Source organism: Pleurodeles waltl, chromosome 3_1 (genome assembly GCF_031143425.1).
Source record: "Pleurodeles waltl isolate 20211129_DDA chromosome 3_1, aPleWal1.hap1.20221129, whole genome shotgun sequence".
NCBI classification, from domain to species: domain Eukaryota; kingdom Metazoa; phylum Chordata; class Amphibia; order Caudata; family Salamandridae; genus Pleurodeles; species Pleurodeles waltl.
In genome coordinates, this window is record NC_090440.1 from 364,272,831 (window position 1) to 364,296,333 (window position 23,503).

General features: G+C 42.6%; 1 protein-coding gene and 1 pseudogene across 1 annotated transcript in view; one reads left to right on the plus strand and one right to left on the minus strand.

Annotated features, from left to right (window-relative positions):
• Positions 1-23,503, plus strand: part of TRPM7 (transient receptor potential cation channel subfamily M member 7) — a 1,269,618-nt gene that overhangs the window by 33,988 nt on the left and 1,212,127 nt on the right. The window lies entirely within an intron of this gene.
• LOC138285925 (protein KTI12 homolog) lies at positions 22,441-23,255 on the minus strand (annotated as a pseudogene).

Sequence of the window (23,503 nt, forward strand, 5' to 3'; positions counted from 1 at the left end):
CTGTAGAGAGGTGGCTGAAGTGCACCTGTGACTTCTTCCACCTCCTCCTCTTTACTTAATTTCCTGCCTCCCACCCCCATCCAAACATGTCTCACTAATTTGCAGTTGAAAGCTTGCAGTCTCAAACAGCCATGTGCTCCTTCTGAGCAGATCAGTCCCAAAGCTCATCTTCCACACAATGTCATTGGTCAACACCTATGGGTACAGTTATCTATTTCTTCTCAGCCAGTATGTAGTAAGCAATATGTGACCACCTGTGTCTTCTCAGCCATTATGTAGTAAGTAGTATGTGACCATGGAGAACAAAATATCCTGGAGTGAATGCAGCACTACCTCTCCACCATTCTTGCTGGCTCTCTGTTAATATAAGGCATGACATCTAAAGCATCCGTATGTTATCAAACAGTCTTCATTGCTTTCAGTGTGTTTAGTTACAGTCTGATATAGATTATGTACAACAGTGTCTGCTTCCTCAATACTTCCATCTGACAGATTTGATAAGATCGGACGCAAAGAGAACACTCTGCAGATGATCATATTGGTTCTATGTTCAGCATGTCTTGCCATGTTCTGTGTGTTTAATTCTTACAGTGTACCTGTGGAAGCACACAGTGCCAAACCCCACACATGGTTGATGTGATGGAACTGAGAAATGTTTTATATGGTAGCCAACAGGGGGGATTTTTTTTATTTATTTGGGATTTGCACATGCTGCTGAGCAAGGTCCATGGTGTGATAACTTTAATAGGTAGTCCCTGAGCAAATGCACACAGGTCCCAAGACGCGCACCATCATGGAAGCCTTTAATGCAGTCATGCAGATTCTTCTAGAATCAAACCTTGCAGACAATTGCAGCACAGCCTGGACAAGAAAGAAACACTTCATTATTCTCAAAAAAGAGAGGGCGGGAGTTCATTTTGAATGTACCCTTCTCCACAATGCCTTGTCCAATACTATTGAATTTCAGCCCATAGACACCCCTGCCTTGGTGGATAGAAGCAGTCAGGAAGAGGTAGAGGTTAGAATAGACACGTTCTCATACATTCACTTTATAAAGGTGACATACGGAAGCAGAGTGAGTTTGGAGAGTCACAAGGGATCCTGCTTTTGCTTCCTTGTCTGAGGCAAGTGCCATGTGAAAGAGGGGGTGGAAAAATGGGAGTAGGAAAGAGACAGAGGAAAGGAGTCAGGGGAGTAATACAATTTCCTGGCTGCTACCATCTTCTCTGCTGCCTTACGGGAAATGGAATTCAGAGGTTCTTGCTTAAAAGAAAAACTCATCCAAACTGGAGGACATATTGAAGACTATGAATAGTTACCTGAAATTCTACTAAAAGTTGATGGATTTGAAGTAATATTCAGATATGTTAAATTCTATAGAAGAAAAATCATTTACTCCTCTGACAAATAACAAAAGGAGCCCAGTGTCTGTTAAATTTTGTTAGAAACGCTTGCAAAGTAAAAGTGCCTTTGGTCCTTCATATTTGAAGTTTCAAATTTGTTTCAAATTCTATAGATGTTGCCATTGCTTTTCATTCTAACAGACAAAAGTCTATCCTTGCTTCCACTTTTACTGCTAAGTATGTTCTGATCAGTCCAAACAGAGGGCTCTGCCACTTCATTGTGAATTACTTTGTACTGCCTTGATAAAACATTTGAATCCTAACTTCAAATTTAAAAAGTAAAATAATAATGCTTCAAAACATTTGAGTCTCTAGCAGATAGTGCAACTGTATTGCTATTACTTATCTCTGCTGACAGAAGACTGCAAATATTACCACACTGAGGTTTATGCCACAGCATAAACCAGGAGTATTCTGCCCATTTGGAAAGAAACATTTTTCATTGTAATTGAGCTGATTTGGGTGCCCTTGCTGATTTATTAGTTATATATCCCTTATTATTGCAGTTTCAAGCTACATCACTTCTCCAATCTTTTTATTAGTTTTACAAGACACTCTGAGGCTGATTACGAGTGTGGCATACCGAGGACCGCTGATCCCGCAGTGGCGGTCCGACCTGGCAGTACGACAGCCAGATTACGAACCTGGTGGTCGGACTGCCAGGATCATGGATCCCGAAGGGTGGCGGCGGTTGGAGTCGTGGTCAGCTGCAGCGATGCCTATGGCGGCACCGCTGTGCTGATCACGACTCAATTTTCTACCAGCCTTTCCATGGCCTTTGCACAGCCATGAAAAGGCTGGCAGAAATCCAGTGGTGGGGGCCAACAGGGGGGCTGTGCAGGGCCCCCCTGCCAGCATCCTACGAATGCGAGGGTGCTGGTGTGCGACAGCATTGGCCTCTGGCTCACTAAGGAAGCTGAGGCCAATGCTGTAGCACTGTTTCTGCTGGGCTGACCGGTGGAAATGTTGTAATTCAACGTTTCTGGCAATCAGCCCAGTGGAAACATCGTAATATGCCGGGGGGTGAAGATGCTGGCTTGAATGCATCCTCATCCACGCAGCTTTGGTGGTCTAACAGTCAGACTGCCAAAGTCGTAATCACCACTGACTCCAAACTTCTCAAATATGCTTTCTTTGCACCCTAAAACATGATGCTGAAGGCTGCTGATTCCTCATTATAGTTTGAGAACTGAATGACCTACGCCTTTTTGCCCAAAATATCTTGTGCTATGATAGAGTTTTGTATTGTCTTTACAAGCATTGGAATGCGCCTTCTGATGGTACATCCAGTTGCAGATTCCTCACTTTCTTAATTTTTCCCAGGCAGCCGACTGGATGTGGAAACTTTAAATCAGGACTCCTACATGTTGGTAGGTGGCTCCTTGCTGAGGTTGTTCAGCTCTGAAAGGTATGCAAAGGGAAATGTCACCCACATAGACTCCAGGGTTCAAATTGTGTAGGGACTGTGGCAAATAGATGTCTGTGAGAGACCCTCACAAAGTTTTGCCTATGGTGCCTGGGGTTGGAGGACCATTTCAAGGCTTGTTATGACTGTGCTGAGGTAAATCTGAAGACCAAATGGGACTGCAAGGCACAGCTCTTATTGCCAAACATCGGAGGACTCTACGCCGTGACTAGTCAAAGTCAAAAGGAAGGTCCAGTTCCTGCTCTTGACCCCTTTCAACTACTCTTGGACTCCAGAGTGGGTGCAAAAGCATCAACATGCCACCCCATCTCCATTGAAACTGATTGAGAGTCTAGTTTCGATACACCCTGAGTTTCTGGGTCTTTTGGCAATGTCACAGTGAGTAGAGGCCTTCAGGGAAGGCATGCTGCACATTAACTATTCCCTCTGGCATGCTTTCAGACACAAAGGGTCCACTGACTTCTCTAGTTGGGCTTCCGCTGGTGGGTCTGTCCTGGACGTAGTCCTTGCCTCTCAAACTCACATTGGGTTCAGCACTGGCTCTGTTGCTGATTTTCACTCTGGTGCAATCCTCTAACCTGGTTCCACTTTCGTCAGTACTGGTGCTGACTCCAGAGGAAGACTTTCAGCCTATTGGGCAGTCTGACTCAGAGCAAAATTCACCTTGACTGAGACCATGCCCAGCACCTACTGGAGCACAGCCAACCGTCAGTCCTGCTTATTCTTATACTTTGTCCTTACCATGCAGTAGACTTCGAACTCTGCATAACCTTTTCTGCTCCAAATCTGATAATGATAATTTTGGTGAAGATGATTTTATTCCCCACTAGGAGGATGAAAGTGGATATGAAGAACTCCAAGATGCTAGCTGCCTGAATACTTCTACGGACCCTGGCCTTGTTTCTCCTCCTGACCTGGCCACAGAAGAAAGCACCGCCTTCGCAGTTATGTGCAGGCCGGCAGAAGTACTAGACCTACAACTTCCCCCTTCCTGAGTGGAATTACTTTGTTACTGTGGGGAAAAAGGGGTGATTATTGTCAAGAGTATCTCCATGTTTTTTTTACTGATAGAACTGATAGGCGCTTACTGTCTTTGTTATACTATTAAAATAAAGAAATTTGGCTATTAAAAATAAAATAAAAACAGCTACAACTTCCAACTATGGAGGTAATGTTCTGAAGGAGGGGGCCTAGCCTCTTTTGGGCCTACACAACTTCTATTGCCATTTAATGAGGCCCCATTGATACCCTAGTGGGTACACATGCCCTCTGGTAAAGTCAGTCCCAACTTTTTCCCTACCACTCCACCTGAACACGACAGTAAGTCAAATGAATAGAGACAGTTGGCAAGCTTATTTGTTTTTCTCTGAGTTCAGTAAATGTCAGCTGTCTTTTAGGACAAAAGTCTCATGCCCTTTGGTACATGGTTTCCCAAGCTTTACTGGCTATTCCAGGTGGCTTTTGGTTGTCCCTAACTCAAGCTATCCTGGTTGTCCCTAACTCAAGCTATCCATGATGGCCGTGAGGCAGCAAAATGTATAGTCTGCTATGACTTGGACAATACAGACTACTTAGGATGGATGATGGGTACTAGTGTGGAGGGTAGTGCCACACCTGAATGAGGTCTGTGTGCTTCTCCGGGGACCCTTCTGCCAACCCAGCCGGCCTGGCTGCTCCCAGTGTCTGCACCAAGGGCATCTGGGACAATGTGCAGCTCAGTCCTATGCCCCTCCATCATCTGCAGACGCAAAACCTCTTTAGTGTGCCCTTTCCAGCACACAGTCACTTTCTCTGAGGCAGGATCCGATATTTCCTTCAAGGGTGGCAGGCTATAACTTCAATCAAGTGGGTCCTCTATATTGTATATTGGGGTTACACCCTGCCACTTCGGTCCACCTCGCCGCACCTTTTACCTCCTTCAAGGTGGCTCATTGAGGACACCCTGTCAATCTTGCAGCAGGATGTGCAGGCCCTGTTGGCTAAAGGTAGCATTGAGGGTTCAGGCATCGGAAGTTTGAATACGAGCTATTGCTGGCGCTGAAGAAGAACAGAGGCCTTTGCCCTGTTTTATATCTCTGCCATTTCAATGCCTCTGCAAAAGAACAAATTCAAGATGTTCGTGTTAGCCTAAGTCCTATCTGCTGTAGAGCCATGAGCCTGGTTGGTGGCATTGGTCCTGCAGGATGCTTATTTATAAATCCCCATCTTGCAGGCCCACAGGAGCTACCTGTATTTCACAGTGGGCTATGAGCATTTAAGTGATGGCCGCGGCTGCAGCTTACCTTCGGAGATCAGGGCTACCAGTCTTCTCCTACCTCAGCGAATGGCGACTGCATGGGGCAAGCCCACCTTGAGCCAATCAGCTCCTGACAATGGCAAACCTCCAGACATCATTGGAATTCACTGTCAACATGCCTAAGTCACACTGGACTAATTTGCAGACGCTGCGCTCATCGGAGCCATTCTGGATGCTGTACGATTTTGTGCCTTTCTCCCTGGACTAGAGTCCACAACATTCAGGCTATGATCCTGCTGTTTCATCCTCAGTCTTGAATTGTATTGCAGATGACTCTGAGGCTGTTGGGATTGTTGGCCTCCTGAATCCTGCTGGTAAAACATCCCAGATAGCAGTGGCTGCTGGCAGGTAGTGAGATCGAAGGGATGAAGAATGCTCATCAGTTTACACAATGGTTCACATTTCAGTTTCAGCCACTCCACCAGAGAACTACCTCCAATCCAGTATCTTTACAATTAGTTGCAGTGCCGTCTTCAACTAGAAGTTCACGTCATGTACAATGAAGGAACACTGGCAAATAGACCTCAAATGAGTGTATGCAAGGTACTTTCTTGTATAGCGGTAGACTCTGATTGGTAGCTTTAATACCAGTCCTAGATGTAAGGTTCATGAATTCATAAATAGATTAATCAAGTAGCAGAAAACTAAAATATTCTCTTTAATTTGAACTATCATTTGAAAAAGGGTTTGCTTTGCATAAAGTTCTAGATATTTATTTCTACTTTTCTGTTTGGCTAGCGTCCTTTCTACTCCCAGGATTTCAAGTGGAGACGCATGCTTACCAGTTCTGTGTCCATCATTTTCCATAAAGTTAGTCTTTTCAAAGTGCATTTTAGTGGTTGCAGTTCATCCTGGAAAACAGGGCATGTAGGCTAATCAACTAGTGCACCTTAGAGGTAGCAAAGAAATCTCTGCCCCGCTACTCCATCAGCTAGACACGTCAATGAATTGGGACGAATCTTCACTGATTGTCCTTCATAAGAATTGCTTTCCAAGGAGCAATGGCTCTTATGTCTCATCCCATCTTCAAAAGCTGCTTCTCTGCCTCGTGGATCGCTGTTTGACATATTGAATAGTGCAGTCAGTGCTGGGTGCTGCATTTTTCTTTTTTTTTTTTTTTGTACTTTCCTTGTTTCAAGCCGAACTGATTATTATATACCACACTAGTAACGGTATGACAACCAATGCTGTCCAGCCTCTGAAAGATTGGAAGGTACTTTTGGCATCCCCAAGGGTGTACATGATTACATATAACACTTTAAAAGAAAGCTTAACCTCATGATGCCTATACTGAAGGCCATGTGCAGAGGGGTTGGATTAACATATAGTAATAAAAATTACTTTACATTAAAAAAAGACATTCACTGAAAGAAACAAAAAAAGGTTACAGGGCCGTTATAGTTAGGCTCACATTTTAAACGTACAAAACCATAGAAATTCACCTGTTATAGTTAGTTATCTGAAGTAACTATAACTCGTGCCCTAAGGTAACTATAACTTGCGCCCTCACCATGCACTGCTAAATACACCATAAATTACAGTACTCATGACATCTTCGATGATATCTTTGATAATATCAATGTGATGTTTGCAGTAAAAGCTTTGACAGAGAAACTGTGCATGGCAGTGGCGCAAGTTAGTGACCGTAGCTTTCTGTTGTGCTGCAACTGCTCCTCCTGCCTCTACCCCGTGTGGTCTGTTGTGAAGGCCCTTCCCTTGCCCTCTCGTCTGTGTCCAGCCCCTACCCATCCCTTCAGACCTCATTGGCCCCTGGGGAATACCCCTGCCGCCTTCCTCTTGCCCACCATGGCCGTTGTGCTGCCACTAACCCTCCTGCTTGCCATGCATGGCCTTCTGTGCTGTCGCAGCCCCTCTCACCTTCCCTGTGTGGTCAGCTTGCTGCTCCAGACATCCCTCCCACCTTCCGTCCATTGTCTGTGTGCATTCCATTATAGTCTCACAGTTGCCCTCCATTGCGTGTTGTGCTTCCATTGCCAATCCCGCCTTCCCTCCATTATCTTGCTGCTCCAGCCCTGCCCCTTTGCCCGCTGCCCTGTTTTCCATGTGCAGGCCCCTATCCCCTCCCCCCGCCTTGTTGATCTGTTGTCGTGCCCCTGACCCCCTCCCTCCTGCCCTTCATGGTCAGTTAAGCTGCAACTGTCTCTTTTGTCTGTCCGGTTTGGTCAGCTTGCTGCTCTTGCCCCTCTGCTCTCTCTTGTCCATATGCATGGCCCTTTTTCCATCCTATTGCTTTCCGTGGTCCTTTGTGCCGCACTTCTGTCCCGCTTGCACTGTGTAGTACAGCCTATTTTGCTGCTGCAACCCCTGCCACCTGCCCTGTAAGGTCACTTTGGTGCCCCTGCCCATCTCCCCCCTGCCCTCTGTAGTACTAGTCCCTACCCCAGTCCTCTTGACATCAGTGGACCAATGTACCATACTTGCCAACATTTTGAACTTGGTAAGAGGGAGATTTTGGAAAAAACAACCTGGGGAATGGATTTTCCCAATTGACTTACACTGAAAAAGAAGAGATATTAGTCGGGAGACAGATGAATTAAAGTCCTTTTGGACTCAAAAAAATATTGGGAGCCTCCTGCCTTAATCAGTTCTTTAGGCATGTATGGTTGTACTGCCACTGCCACTTCCTTCTGCCCTCCATGGTCTGTTATACTGCCACAGCCCCTCATACCTGTCCTGCACGGTTAGTTTGTTGCACCTGCTCCCCTTTCCCCTGCCTTCGATGGTTCATTGTGCTGCCACTGCCCCTCCCGCCTGCCTATCATGGTCCACTTGTTGCCTCTGCACCTTTCTCCCTGCCCTCAATATTCTGAGTCCATGCTCCTGACATCTGCTTCCCCACAGTATTCTAATAGACAACTAGATTGCTAACATTCCATATTTATTACAAGTGTGGCACGCCTGACATCTTGATTTAATCAAAACTGAAATACATAAAGCATTTCCTTTAGAAATTATAAAAATGAGAGGCACTTATGCCCATACAAATTATGGTTAGTGCTCTAAAAAGCTAAAATGAGGACACATTTTCTGAGATTTCAAATAGCGACAAATCACTTACATTAATTGCTTTCTCAGTGATTTTTATCCAGTTGATCTCTTGATTATATGTTACACTTAGGGAAGCAAAATGTGGCCAGGCTCTGCATCCAAGCCTTATAACCACCCAACTCCGTGCCGCGCATGGCCATGTGCAGCGGGGGTTGGCCACATGCCCTGTCTCTGACAGTGAATCTATGAGTGGGTGCCCGTGTGTCTGAGTGGTGTCTGAAAGTGGGTGTGTGAGTCTGTGGGCACATGAGTCTCTGAGTGCATGTATGAGTGAATGAATTAGTGTATGAATGATTCGGAATTTTTTTTTTTTTAAGAAAAGTTTTTTTTTGTATATTCTCGAATATTCAAGGATATTCGCGAATATCACGCATGGTGAAGAAAAATCATTTTAAACCCATAATTATACCATAGTAAACCCCCTATCTCCTGGGGTCAGGGACCCTCCACCCTCACCCTTTATATCACTTACCTGTATTTTCAGCCCCGGGGACCCTCTCCCTTAACATAAAATGTCAGCTGCAGTTTTCTAGTCGGGTTGTAGCCAGCCAATTACAGCGCTTCTATTTGTGCGCGCATGTGCAAAGATCTGTGGCCAGAGATGTACAAATTTGGATTTTCCCTTATTTATCATACCAAATAACCAAAAACGTCATCTACGTTCCGACCGCTAGTTTTTTGCCAAATTTTGGTGTAACTCCGTCAAGCGGTTTGCGCTGTAGCCGTGACTAAAGGTCCTACAGGAATTACTATGGGAAATGCAACTTTTTTGACCCCCACACACACTTTTTCTCGCCCCTTCCCCGATTGACGGATCACCCCATACCTTTCCGTTTGCAACAAGAATCGCCGGGTCACTTTTTTGGGGGGGAAATTTTGTGAAGAGTCCTCAAACATTGCTAAAGATATAGGCAAAAAACACTCCTTCTGTGGAAATATGGTCCTAACTATAAATACCTACTGGTGCCGGCCAGTAAGTAATATATATACATACAAATATAAAGCGGTTTTCAGTCTGCCCTCTTCATCCTTGTCTGCCATGGCGTCATTAACATTTTGCTTACGCTCACCATACCATACACCACAGATTCAGCTAGCTTCATACTTTTTGGCTTACCCAACTTTTAGTGACAGAATTATACTATTGCACAATGTGCACATATGCACAATAAGTACTATCCTGAGGTGCCATGGACGACTGGTGCAATGTGTGCTTTTATGTTAAAAAAAAAAAAAAAAAAAAAAAAAAAAAGATTTCTGCTTTTAGGCACTGATTGCTTTCATACAACGCGCGACGTGATATAAAAAGCATTCGCAAACAAAGTAGGCATTGGAAAGCAAAAAGGTCCCTAGCCAGCACGGCTTTGCCAATGTTTGTGAAATAAGTGCCTCTGTAAAGTAGTTTGTAAATATGCTATAGACAAGTCAGATAGTCTCTTTAAATTTTGGAATATGTGCCAGTGGATGAGTTGTAAGGAAATTATTTAATTGAATAATATGATCATGCACAAGCCTAAGGTGCGTTTATATTTTTTAATCACAACTTAGTTATTAGAAAGTAAAACTGTTTTAAGTTAGTCTCGATTTTTCATGAGGTGAGTAACAATACGATCCCCCTCCACACACCCTCCCCCCGTAAATGCTAATGTTCTGTTTACTAAGTGATACATTTTAGTAATGATATCATGCTTCACTTGGTGTCTTCCTCCTGCTGTAACCTGCCTTAGTGAAAACCTCAAATTGAAACACAGTCCATACTCACCGTGCTTACCTGCTAGTTGTCGCCTGCAATGGCTTACAGGAAAGATAAAATCAGAACTACCTCGTATCTTGATCAGGTATTGTAAATAATTTGCTTTAACTGCTGATTGTGTGGTTAATGTTTTATTTGATTTACTTGAAACTGCAATATATTTACTTAAAAAACGAAATTTTACGAAGTTACGCTTAACAACCTTTGTGAAGGCTTTGCATACGGTCTGTATTAGTTTTCTCTTACGTTCTATGTTCATGATTGGGCAAAATGAATATTTTACAGTATTTTGAGTTCTCTTTAAAGTTAGCAAAACAACGCCTTCAACGTGCGTTTGTAAATACCGTACGTTCTGCGGCTTCTGTTTTGAGGTGGAGAGTGGGTTGACCCGTGAAAACAGGGTCATTTAATGTTTTTATTTATTTATTGCAAAAAGAAAAAAACCTGTAGTGATCAATGGCTACTAGTAGTAATTTTCATTCTCAATGAGCGAGTAATTCAGAGAATGTGAATATAAATGTATTGGTTACCTTGTTACCAGGATTTTTTACTTGCCGTGCTGAGAGAATTATTATCTTAAGTAGTTTATAAGGCTAAAGCGCATTGCGGTGGTTTAAACATTGCATTCGTGCATTAAATCTTGTGACACAAGAAAAGGGTCGTCGTACGCTTTGTATGTGCTAGAATGTGATGGGGGTTCTGTCTAGACGCACTTTTATTATTATTCATGGTATATACATAAATAGTTAAAATATGCCAAATATGTTATTTATTAGTGTAACTGCTCTTCTTTTCACAAGGGAAACAACCTGGAAATTCCGAGCTCTATTTTGCTTCTCAATGTGCCAAAAGTTTCAAATTTCCATTTTTTTTTTTTCCTCAGTAAGCAGTGTGGCTCTGCTTAGCAAGACTACTACTGCCTCTCTTGTTTCCCTGTTGTTATTTGCCTCTCTATATGTGTGAAAGAGTCGAGTTGTGTTGGTACAATGCGTGCAGATTTAAACCTAAGATAAATATACACAAAGGACAAGAGAGGATATTTTTCTGTTTAACTTTAATAAATACCGATGGGAAACGTTTATTCGGTTTCGTTTTTGCTTGCCATACATATCTCGTTAAATTAGAGAAGTTTTCAAAATAAAATCTGTTTGTTCGTGTCTGCTTTGCACCCGACGGTTGCCTTTTTTTGACATTTACAGCGTTTATATTTCAACAAATACAAGAGATAATCGTAGGGAAGACTTTCAGACTGCAGTAGTTAAAATGGTATTCAAAATCAACATTGCATGGTAGTTTAACTTTTGATGGTTGTTGTTCCAGACTCCGTTCTGGGAAAATGAAGCCTTTCACTGGAGTTAAATTTTACTTTTAAGAGGCGCGTTTGTTCAGCTCCTCCAACTAAATTCTAGTTTTTATTTCTCCTTGGTGTCATTTCGCTCGATCTTGAAGGATTGGATACTTTTGAGGTGTGATTGAGTGCCCTCGGAGATGCCAGATGTGGAGTTTAAGTAGTCCGCACCGAAATATTCCCCATTTTGTTGGAGTAGGTGTTAATACCACCCAATAAATTCCGTGCGCTTTGGCGTTCGATGTTATTAAATCTGACTCAGTGGCCCTCGTAATCAGGCCTTTGAATTACTTAGACAGAGCGTGTTGATGGCCTGTAAACTGCAGTAAGTAGTGTGTCACCATGAGTCCATCTTAACTGGGTAGATCGGAGTGACTTGGGGGAAACATAAGAAAATTGAAAAAACGTTTGTTTTCAGGAAAAATCAGCTCCTGATATTTTAAAGTAGATATCAATTCTTTGATAGAGACTTTTTTATAAACGCGTTTGGTTCAGCTAATTTCAAGACGTACGTTTTTCTTTGACTGCTTAGAGCACCTCTTGTAACCCAACATGTTTTCTAATAAAATATGTAAGTTTACATTCTAGAGAAAGTGAAATGGCCATTTAAGAAAAAAGCTTTTTTGGCAATTAATGCGGAGATACTTTTGTTAAAAAAGCGTTTTAACGAGAGCTGTTCAATCTATGTAATTATATTCAATATTTGTTGTAGAGGCGTTTCAAATGACATCGTGTCTAACTAAAATAAACACTAATCACTTTGTTCACTTGAGTTTTAAACTGAAGTTTGTGTTTCGACCTGAGCGAATAACTCGTGCATGAAACCAACAAGTGATCAAGAGTGTTAGTAGCCATCTTTATTGAATTGTATTGTACATTAAAACATTTTGAGTAACTATAATGTATATTTCTGGATCTGTGGATCTGTATATGTACTATAAATTATCCATCGTATTAATGACATATATTCATGCTTTTGAGAGATTCACCATATATGTTTTGAAGCCATTTTAGTACTGTACGTATTCGCAGCAAATTAGCTGCATGCTCATTCTATGCATCTTCCAGTATTTTTTTTTTATTGTCGATTAGCCATTTCTTCCAGCAATTTTTGTTTCCACGGTAATGTAAATAATCGAATCAAAGCAATGTGTTTTCAATGTACCACGAACGCTGCATTTTCGATCTGAAAAAGACTAAAGAATGTGAATGTCCGGTTCCAAAACGATTCTGTAAATCAAATTTAAGAATGTGAAATTCCTGAGCACACTTGTTTTAAGTGATACATTTTACATTTAATATATCATCACGTTTAGCACTGTCCTTGGGTTTGTAAACTTTTTTAAACCTAGGGAAATGAAAGACTTATAAGTGACAAGACTGTGCTCATGTAGCCCACTTTACATAGCCCTGTCTTTAAAAACAGGAACCACCGATGAGTTTTTTTGGTTTTGTTTAAAGTTGGTTTATGACTTTTTTTTGTTCACTTCATTCATTCAGTTAGGGCACTGCAAACTGAGCCACGTGCTCCCCTAACACACTTGACTCGCAGGGAAGGCAAGGAGATCAGAGATTCTTGGGGGGTACATAATGTAATGTGTGTGTTTGGGGAGGGGTGGTGCGACGTTAGGGATTCAGAACTCAAGCAGTCATACAATGGGCACAATAAGTGAATGCCCAGTCCACTTACTTTTAAGAAAAGTGAAGTACTTTAATCACACCAAAGAGTAATACGGTACATAAAGAAGAAATACCGCCACTGGGGTACATGCTAGAGGTTCATTACAAAGAGTAACATAAGGTCTTCAAATTAAATGCAGGCGCAGGATCACTACAGGAAAGCTGCTCAATACTGCCATCATCTGTGACCTGTATACCAAACCGTAACATTGGACTAGGCAGGTCTGTCTTTGAAGTATTGGTGTTGCCTAACCTTGGCACACACTCAGAGCTTTTTAAGAGCTCCGAGTATGTGCCAGCACAGTGATCATGTTCATCGGGGCTTGTTTCGGTTGCCTTTCCTGCTGCTCTTTAAAGTATTAAACACTCCAGTGGTGGAGGATCTCCGGACACACAACATGCCAGGTGACCTAATCCTTCCTTCCTTCCTGCCATCCTGAAGCCCACCGCTCCCCCATCCCTTCACTGCTTCAGCCACTGAGCTGAGGCCTTCTAGTATGGCCAAAGCAGAGTCCGCACAAGTCTGCTGTCTTCCTCTGTGGTGGGCACTCTGACGAAATGTTGCTGAAACTTTAGATGGGCAAGGAGGTGAGTTCTGGGGGCCCTCGGGTTCACATAGTTAGGTTCCAGACGCATTGCCTTTGCAATAGGTTTTGGGATCAATTTTGGGCTTACGCTTCAGCACACATGCAGTCCTGGGTACTGTCCAAAAGAACGCCTGGATAGCACACTCGCTTGCAGTTGGACAACTTGAAGCAGGGATGCACATCTATAATCCTGTACCACCAGCCACCAATTAACTAATGTCAGTAAAATAAATGTCAAAGAGCACCCACTGGCTCTGAAATACAAACTGCACAACAGTTCGCTTATGCAGATTAACATAAGGGTTTCTTGAGCACCATCTTCAATGGAAAGACAAATGGGACAATGCAACCAACTTCAAAATGTCATTGCTTTGGTGCTCAGACTATTTATACAAAGACCAACCATGAAAAATCCATGAAAGTCAGTGGCTACATTTTCTGATCCAAAGTCTACACACTGTACTACTACTTAAAAGTATTTTTGAGGTCTAGCTTGACTATGCATCTGTCTCAAATCTGTTGTTACCAGTTCTTTAAAATGTAACTGGAATATGCATAGAATTGGCTCTGCTCAGAGAAGTATTTCTTTCATCTCATGCTGTTTGTTGACTGTAAAGCATGTCATTCCGATGCCTACGAAGCACTTGTATTCCAATGCATCAGAGACTATTTTACATCTGAAAAGCACACGAATTCCTCACTCATTAAATTATTTATGTTACAGATGTATTTTATACAGAAAGCATTTTTTTCAGAGCAGCAGACTTTACAAAAAAATGTTTGTCACGCTAAAAATGCAAGCTAGATTTTTCGGGCTTTGTGTGTTTTTTTTTTTTTTTTTTTTTTTAAAGTATTAGTAATTGACAAACATGAAGGCTCCGAGATAGCTGAAAGTGTTTGACTTGAGGCTGTTGAAATAGCCGATCTTGTGAAGTTTTGTTTTTTTTGGACCGTTGACCTTGCCTACTAGGAGACACTATAATCTGTTGGATATGGTATTCTGTTATGAGGGCCAATGCATTTTTTTATTTCAGTGTTAATTTTACATCAAATTCTGCCTTTAAAAAAACTCATGCCACTACTCAGTGGTAGTAACAATAGTTCACCCTTGTGAAAGAAGCAGATATACATGTCTGTCAGTGTAGAGGCTGCAGCCTGCTGGGAAGTAGACACATACAGCGGTTTGTCAGCCTTTTAGGCAAGATGGGATGAACATGGCAACATCACCTGTAAGTGATGCCATGCAGTATGTCCTAGATTATCTGTCACTGCAAAAGACCACAAATTACATGAAATACTGTACCCCAAGTGTTTTGCTTTCCCTCTCTTATCTTATGACCGAGCTGACAAAACTTCTCTGGAATGCACTTCTTAGTTTAAACAAGACATTTATTGTTATTATTACTTCACCACGAGGTTCCTGAAAGACGACATTAGTAGGCTGGAAGCACACGTTTAAAAGTAGTCGCAGCAATGAAAGCAAAATATATCAAAGTACTTCTCAGTTGCAATGTACACCTCAAATACATGTGATTATATTATAGCATAACTTCGAAGCAAAGCATAAAAGTCAAAATTGCATCACCGTAGGGCCTATCACTCTGCTTCATCTGTCTAATGCCTGCAAGTTGATGACTCCGGTTCAACTGCGAGAAAGAGATTTTCCACCCAAACGGGGGACAGGCAATTGATGTCCGTTCCTGCCTGAAGTCCTGGAAGATCTCTCTCGCTGCTGCAAAGGGCCATCGTTCCAAAAATGTGCCCCCTCCTCTCAGACTCGGGAAAGGAAAACAAGCCTTTGGAGACTGGCCAGATCTCCTAGACCCCTCCTCTTCCCAAGGCTGAGCAGAAAGGAAAACACCAAATGTAGGCGCTCTTATCAGCTAGGGTTTGGTGTGAATTCAATTTGAAAAAACACAGCTTGGTCTATCGTGGAAAAACACAGCTTGGAAAAACACAGCTCATCTGCAATGTCTCAACTGCAATGTCTAAGTCCATGTTAAAGCCAATTGGCAGCTAACCTAAATACCAAATTTAATGCCACGTTAAAGCCAATAGGCAGCTAAACTGAATACAACATGTAATGTGCTACTGGTGAACATTGAGCAACTAATATGCGCAGTGGTGAAACACAAAGTCATTGGTCAAACACAATTAATAGTATAACACCGAGCTAGGAGCAATATTAATTGTAATAAATTCATCAGTCTCATGTCCTTATAAAGGTACTTGTATTTCAACTTCATTACTCTGTTTCGCCCTGAAACTCCTCTCTCACTTGGAACATCGTTATAGTTTATAGTTATATTACCCTATATCTTGCAACATCGCATCTGCCAAGATGCAAGGGACAGAGTTGTGATTGGGCTTCATTTGAGGAGGAAAGCTTTTGGGGAAGAGGTGTGTGGTGAGGAGTTATTAATGATTAAGGATAATCTTCATCCAGGAATACTTGCTTTTGCGATACTGTATTGTGTATAACAATTATTATAATTAATAAAGACTGGAATGTAATGGGGTTAGAGTATTGGATTGTAGTGGAGTGAATTGTGGTGGAGGGGATTGGATTGGGGCAGATTGCTTTGTTTTGGTGTGGTTTGTTTGAGATTGTAGTGGGGCAGATTGTTTTGTATTGGAGTGGGTTGTTTGAGATTGGTGTGGGGCGGGATGGAGTAGGGCAGGTTGTTTAGGATTAAAGTCGGGTAGGTTGTTTAGGATTAAAGTGGGGTAGATTGGAGTGGGGCAGATTGTTTTGGATTGGAGTGGGGCGGATTGGAGCGGGGAGGTTTGGATTGGAGCAGGGCGGTTTGGATTGGAGCAGGGTGGTTTGGATTGGAGTGGGGCAGAGTCAATTGGAGCGGTGTGGAATGAATTGGAGTGGGGTAAATTGGGTTGGTGTGAGGTGGATTGGAGTGGGGCGAATTGTTTTGGTTTGCAATAGGCATATTATCTTGGATTGGAGTGCAGCAGATTGCAGTGGGCAGACTGTTTTGGATTAGGGCAGATTGGAGTGGAGCAGATTGTTTTGGATTGGAGTGGGGCGGATTTGGATTGAAGTGGAGCGGGGCGGAAACATGTACAAAATCAATAATGGTAACCAGTGCTGCAATTGGAAAATATTTACTCTGGGAACCAATACATTGGGGGTCAAGGTTTGGCAGAGGAGAGGATATGGAGTGACAAGGGGCGGGATCATGAGCCAGTGTGTAATGCATTTATTATTTAAAAAATCTGCTGCAACAAAAATAGCAACAATGACGAATGTGGCAGTAAATCTGTTTTAGCAGACTTAGTCACAGAGTGGCTGCATTTAAAATATCCTACAGGGTTAGGTCACGTGCTGCAGAAATCTATGTGTATTACAGCAATGTTGGATGGAATCCGACTGGAGTGGGGTGGATCAGAATGGAGTGGATTGGAGAGAAGTGAGGTGTATTGGTGAGGAGTATTGGAGTGGGGTAGATTAGACTGTGGTGGATTGGATTTGGATTGGATTGGATTGGTGTGGGGTGGACTGCAATGTAGTGGGGTAGAGTGTGGTGGATTGAAGTGGGATGAATTGGGATGGCTGGGATGGATTGGATTGGGGTGAGGTGGATTGGAGTGGGCCAAATTGTTTTGGATTGAAGTGAAGCATAGTGGAGTGGGTGAGATTATTTTGGATTGGAGTTGGTTGTTTGGGATTGGAGTGGGGCAAGGTGGAGTAGGGCAGGTTGTTTTGGATTGGAGTGAAGCAGATTGTTTTGGATTGGAGTGGGGTAGGGTGAATTTGGTTGGTGTGGATTGGATTGGAGTGGGGTGAATTGGGTTGGTTTGGATGGGGTGCGATGGCCTCGGGTGCAGCAGATGGTTTTGGCTTGGAGTGCGGCAGATGATAGTGGCAGGGGAGTGGATTTTTAAAAAAACTGTACTTGCCCAAGGGACACAGTACTACAGTAATCTTCTAGCCCTGTAAAGAAATCCACTTGTTCCACAAACTCTACAAAAGTTATAAGGACTAGCAAGGCCAGACTACCAGTCAACTGCAAAAGCAAAGTAAACATGACCTCCTCTGCCTCTTTGCCCTTGTAAAATCTCTTAATATAAAGTATTACCTTCCACACTCTTTTCTTGCTATAAGCAGTAAAACATTTGCCTTTCCACAAACTTGCCATATGGCCCATTCCAATTTCACATATTCATCATAGGGTCAATTATCCTTCTCTCCTATTTGCTCACAAGAGCTTCACACCCTTACCGTTAATGTACACCACTCCCTTGCCACACATGTACTTTCACACCAAATACATTAGAATTAATATTCCTCTCACCACCCATTCCATAACCTCCTCTCCACTCAGGCTCTGTATCCTTTGCACCTTTTGCTACAGGTTCTCCTTCCCTCTCAGAAGACATTTTATTCCCCCTCCAGTATCGCCATAGGCTTCATCCAAAACCCTCTCTTGTCAACTGCTGCTCCCTTGCCGTCCACTCTTTCATCACAGACTGCTCAGCCTTTTTAACCCCCCTCTGTGGTCTGTACTCATCTAAGGACTCTGAGCAACCTGTTTACCTTAACAAGCCCACTTTCCCTCCTGCCTTCCAGCAGCTCTGCCATCTGCCCTCACAGTAACCCTAGTAGTGAAGACATGTTGTAAAGAGCAGTACAGGTCGAGGCATGCACATGTAGACACTTTTTGTGACCAGTGCATTGATGGCAAAGCCAATGTATCTGTTCCAAATTTGTGCAGGAAGGGCAGTAGATGGCAGCGGCTAATTACACAAAGGAACACAATTCCTGGCCATGGAGGAACAAGTAAAAATTAAGCAGCTTGGACAGTACAGGTTTGAGTGGATATTTCAATAGTATAATACCCGCCTCAATGAAGAAAATTTAATGAGATTCACAGATGGCACTCAGGCAGACATGAGAGGGCAATGCTAGATTGAGGTGGTCAGACCAGGCACCCAAGCTCTGTACTATTGAAGAAACTCACTAGGCAAAATTCAAGAGAGGCAGGCTGACCAAGTATTAGGATAGTGACAGCTGGAGAAGCCTGCAACAAGATCCAAGGAATAAATTTAACAACTGAGACAGCAGTGGTCTAGTATTAATAAACTGCACAGAGGTTCTGGAAAAAGCCCTGGTGAATTCAAGGGCAAAAAACACAATAGAATGTTGTAGAGAAACGAGGCTGGCAAGAGAAATATAAAGTCACACAAACCACGGAGTCCAGGAAATAGAAGGTCAGATTGTCTTAGGACAGAGGGGTGAGCAGGCATGGGACAGCAGTACAAAAAGAAACCAGAGTTGTTTAGGCATAATCAGCAAATTGGCTAAATGGCTCAATGGGTTAAAATTAACTCCAGGGAACTGCTGTAGTCTGCACACTAAAAGTTCAGATTCTGGCAATGAATGTTTTGCTTTCCATCCATATAAGGAATGCAAATTGAGTACTATTACATGAGCAATAATAAGCTATCAATTATAGTGCTAAAAACAGAAGATTATTAAGCACTATAAATAAAACCAGATTATAGTAAGAGCTGGATTGCAGAAGTAGAGGAATAGGTATAAGAAAGGGCACAGTGGCACAAAATAAAATGGAAGCTTTGTTGAAAGAGGAAGAGCTGTGTCAGTATCAGGGGGGAGGTGTACCAGAAGACATAGGTCAGATAAGCACTCGAAAATCATTACAGGTGGTTATTAGCGGTGTAAAAACAAACTCTAAGTAAAATAATCTTAACCAGAGGAAGAGCAAACAAGTGGTCCAAAGGACAAAGGGAGTGATGAGAGCTTTTGTCTGTGTTCCAGTGATTAAAGGTAGGATTTTGAAGAGGCAAGGTCAAAAAAGCAATATGGCTTGGTGAGCCAAGACTCGCTGCTCATAACTTGTAGGGTCATGAGCAGTTCTGGAATTGAAAAAAAAACTATTATTTGGGGGGCCAGTAAATTGGTGAATCAAGGTGGGCAAAGGGTGAAGTCAGACGGTCCGAGTCCTGAAAAGCAGTCGGACAGTCAACGTTTACATTTATTTTTAAAAACCCATGTCTCAAAGAAATTGGCACCAAGGAGAATGTGACAGAAAATCTGTTCTGGCGTAATTTGTTGCAAAGTCTGCATTTTAAAATATTTTATGGAGGTTAGAAAACCTGCTTCAGTGAGCCTTGTGTGCCTAGTAAATCTCAGAGAATAATAATAATAATGGTAAGAAAACTCTAGTGGTTAAAGCACTTGCTGGAGAGATTTGTGTTTTGTTTAGTCACAGTTTTGAGGCATAAAGTAGCCCAAACGGTTAATATGTCTCCTGCTAAGCACATAGGGTAACAAGCAGATGACAGATTATGTCCTGTAGATAGGAATGTTGGTCACTTTTTGATACAAATAATTTTATTTACTTTAAGTTCATAATTTGCATTCCTTCTAATATAGCACAATCAGCTAGGAACCTGCATGAAAAACCTGCTTGCAAACTGCAAGACACTGGTTTAGATCCTTGTTTTTTCCTCAATCCTTCATTATGAGGCTGCTAAAACGTTTTTTTAGTATTATAAAAAGACCATCCCAGGCACTGTTACGTTTTAAATCCCAGCTTTGTGTTTTTCCCAGCTATACAATCTTGGCATATAATCTCTACCAGTAAAGATGTAACTACTACACCTTGAAACCCTCCGTCTTATGCACCATTTTGTACATTGATTTACACTACACACTTGTATGCACATCACACAATGCGTGTGTGATGTAAAGCACTCTGACACCCTACAGTGGATGAGTAGCCCTATAAAAGTATTAAAAGAAATTAGCAATTGCTATTTAAATTGTCATTCCTGTAAATACTCATACATACTGATATAGCTGGCATTTTTTTACAGTGCATGCATATCTGACATATAGGAGTTGCGCAAAATCAAAAACCTGCGTCCAAATTGTAGATTTTCTTAAGCATGTGATAACAAGCTCTGTGCCTTTGTTACTTCATAACATTTCCCTTTAGGTGTTAGGCTCCAGATCAATCAATCAATCAGAGCATTTGTGTAAAGCGCACTACTCACCCGTGAGGGTCTCAAGGCGCTGGGGGGGGGGCTTGGGGGTTAATGTTCAACCATGATTATACTCGAACAAAGAGGGCTGATATCACTTCAAATGCTTTCTGTGTTTTAGGTCCAAGCTGGAAGAGAACATTTAAAACTCCTGGCAGGGAAGACTCCACCATCCATCCTTATAAGGCAGTTGAATAGTATCAGATCGAGTAGTGGTAAAGTGTTTTTAATTGTGCTTGAAAATAGCACAAGTGATGTGTGAAGAACCTTAGCACTATAGTAACAACAAGTATTCGCTAATAGAGGAGAACTCAGAAACGGCTAGGACACAGCACTGTAGAATGTGGTTGAGGTGCTAAAAATTCAGTGAGTAGTTGGAGGAAAAGATGGGACTGGGCACAAGCAGCTGAAGGATACGAAGCGGGTCTGAGGACATCAGACAAGAGCCTCAAGCAGGCATTCATGATTGTGGTGTGGCATTAACTGGAGGAGTTATTTAGAAGGAAGGATCCAAATACTTGAGCTAAGCGGGGGAGAGAGAGAGCGCAGGTCAGACTACTAACGACTAACCGGGGGAGCCTGATAGTCCTCGTGGGAGACTAGGCTTGGGCTCAGGGTAAGCAAGTCATGCATGGTGAAACACAAAGTGTAATAGCTGTTCGGTTAGGTTACTTGAGCAGGAATAGAATACAGTGACGTTAGGGAACTGGGGAAGCCGGGGAGAAGGAATGGGCAGCTTGGCGAAACATTGGGTGCACTTAATATCACCAGCGAGCTCCCAGGGAAGAAAGGAAGGAATGGTACTCTTACAGTGCGACTTCCACTCAGAAATAAATGCCTTTGAGACACCATAAAAACGAATCCTTGAGCATTTTCAAACATGTCCCATGTCCCACTCTGTTGCTTGCTGTCTGCCTCTGGGTTGACAAAGTGAGGTTGGGTTGGTTCCCACTCGTCTGACCTAGTTTTTTGCACTCCTAGCAAGTGCATCCTGGGAGCTCCCGCCATGTATTGGGCATGTCACTTAACCTGGGCACTGTTAATCTCTAGTTGTCTGATTTAGAGCCCCCCATCCGCTCACACATCACTTTGGCTCATACAAAGCAGCAGGGACAATCTGGACGCCCTTGAAAACTGTTGGAGCCATGGATGCCAACAGACCTGGTTCAGATGGGAGACTTCCGGTTTTTAAAGTCGAAAGCAAATTTATTTTAGCTATCCCGCCTGAAAATGCCTGTGCTTCAATGAAAGTATATTGGAAAATACAGCCCCCCGATTTTTTTTTCTTTCTTTTTAATTCACCCTCTTTATAATTTGAAACTGTTGGCATGTATGATTGAAGCCATGTTGAGGATTTCACATATTAACAGACATTTTCACTGACTTGTGCATTGCTTACAATCGGCGGAAGAGTTCATGTGCCTCTTGCGCACCTTATTATTTTCCCTTGTATGTTTTTGGCCTACACTGCGTGCGCCAGGAGTTCTGCTAGATTTATCAAACTATTCCACGCAAGCAAGGGTCAGTCTCACATGCAGGGCCGTGACCGGACTAATGCCCCATAACTCTTATCTTGCCACGTATTTACCACAAGCACTTTATTGTTGGTCTTCAGAGCCTACTACACAAATGAACAGATCTATTCCTCTGGACAATCTCTTGGAAAGTGGAGAGTTACATGAGCCAAATCCAGGCCACAACAATGTGAATCTGTCAAAAACATATTTTTACTTTCAGTTGATTAAAGTAAATGTTTTTGCAGTCCAGAGTTTAAAAGAAAATCCATCTACTCGTTTGAAAGTCCTTTTTTTTATTTCTTAGTTATTCAATGATTACAGGAAGCAGAATGACTGTTCTAGTGTATACTTTTGTTCAGGTATTGCACAAACATGTTGGCTAGTTCAGTGATGATTCGTTTGGGTGCGTGATCCTGCAGCTGATAAACTGATGACTTGCTTTCTGCAGCTCTGCTGTGCTAACGGTTCTTGCAAGCTCTATTTTATTCATTTGCTCCATGCTCCGTAATCAAGTCTCCTAGCTCAATGGTTTTCTGGGCATTTAGAAGTTCTGTCCCAACATCTTGCGTGATTTTGTCCTGCTCTTGCATGCAATTTGTGGATGAAAGCTGTTGTATTTGGGTGGCCTGGGTGGGAGGATAGGCTTTCCTGTGAAAAGTGGCATCACAGATGTCTTGAAACGGCAGCATGTCGTCTTTCTGTATAGTGAATAGAGGAATGTCCCAGCGGTTCCTTGATTAAGGGGCTTCGAAACGCTGTGCAAGTGCATCGGATATTCCCTGCAAGTACTGTTATCCAGGCTTTATGTTGTAATTCCACGGGATGCTGATTTCAGGTGCGATAAGGCAGGGAATCAAACTGTGAGGTTTCTGCGTATTTTTTTCCCCACACAGCACAACTTGTATCTGTAACATTTTATGTAGTTAAGGGAGCCCAGGATCACTACATCCTCCTTGTTCAGCTTCCTTTCAACTTTAGCTCGCAAGGCTCCTCTGACTTCTTTATTTTTTTGAAAATCTGCATACACTGCATTCCTCTCCACTCCTACAGACTCGTCACCTGTCACATGACCCTCCTTGACCCCGCTTGAGAAAGTCAATTTTGCAACTTCCTCATTAGCTTGGTTTCCATAATTACCTATGAAAAAGCGCATTTACGAAGATTTCAGACTCCTATCTGAAATAAGTGGCTTGTGACTGTATTAAGTGCACAAGGGCAAAAGAGAATGTCTACTTGCCCGAGGGCGAAGTAGAAAATAAAACTTCTTGTCCGCAACAAGAATCCTCATGGACAGGGTGTTGGGCGATACAAATCCCCCACCCCTATAGTGGACAGATTGTTTTGGGTTAGGGCAGACTGGAGTGGGGCAGAGTGTTGTGGACTGGACTGGAGTGGGGCAGA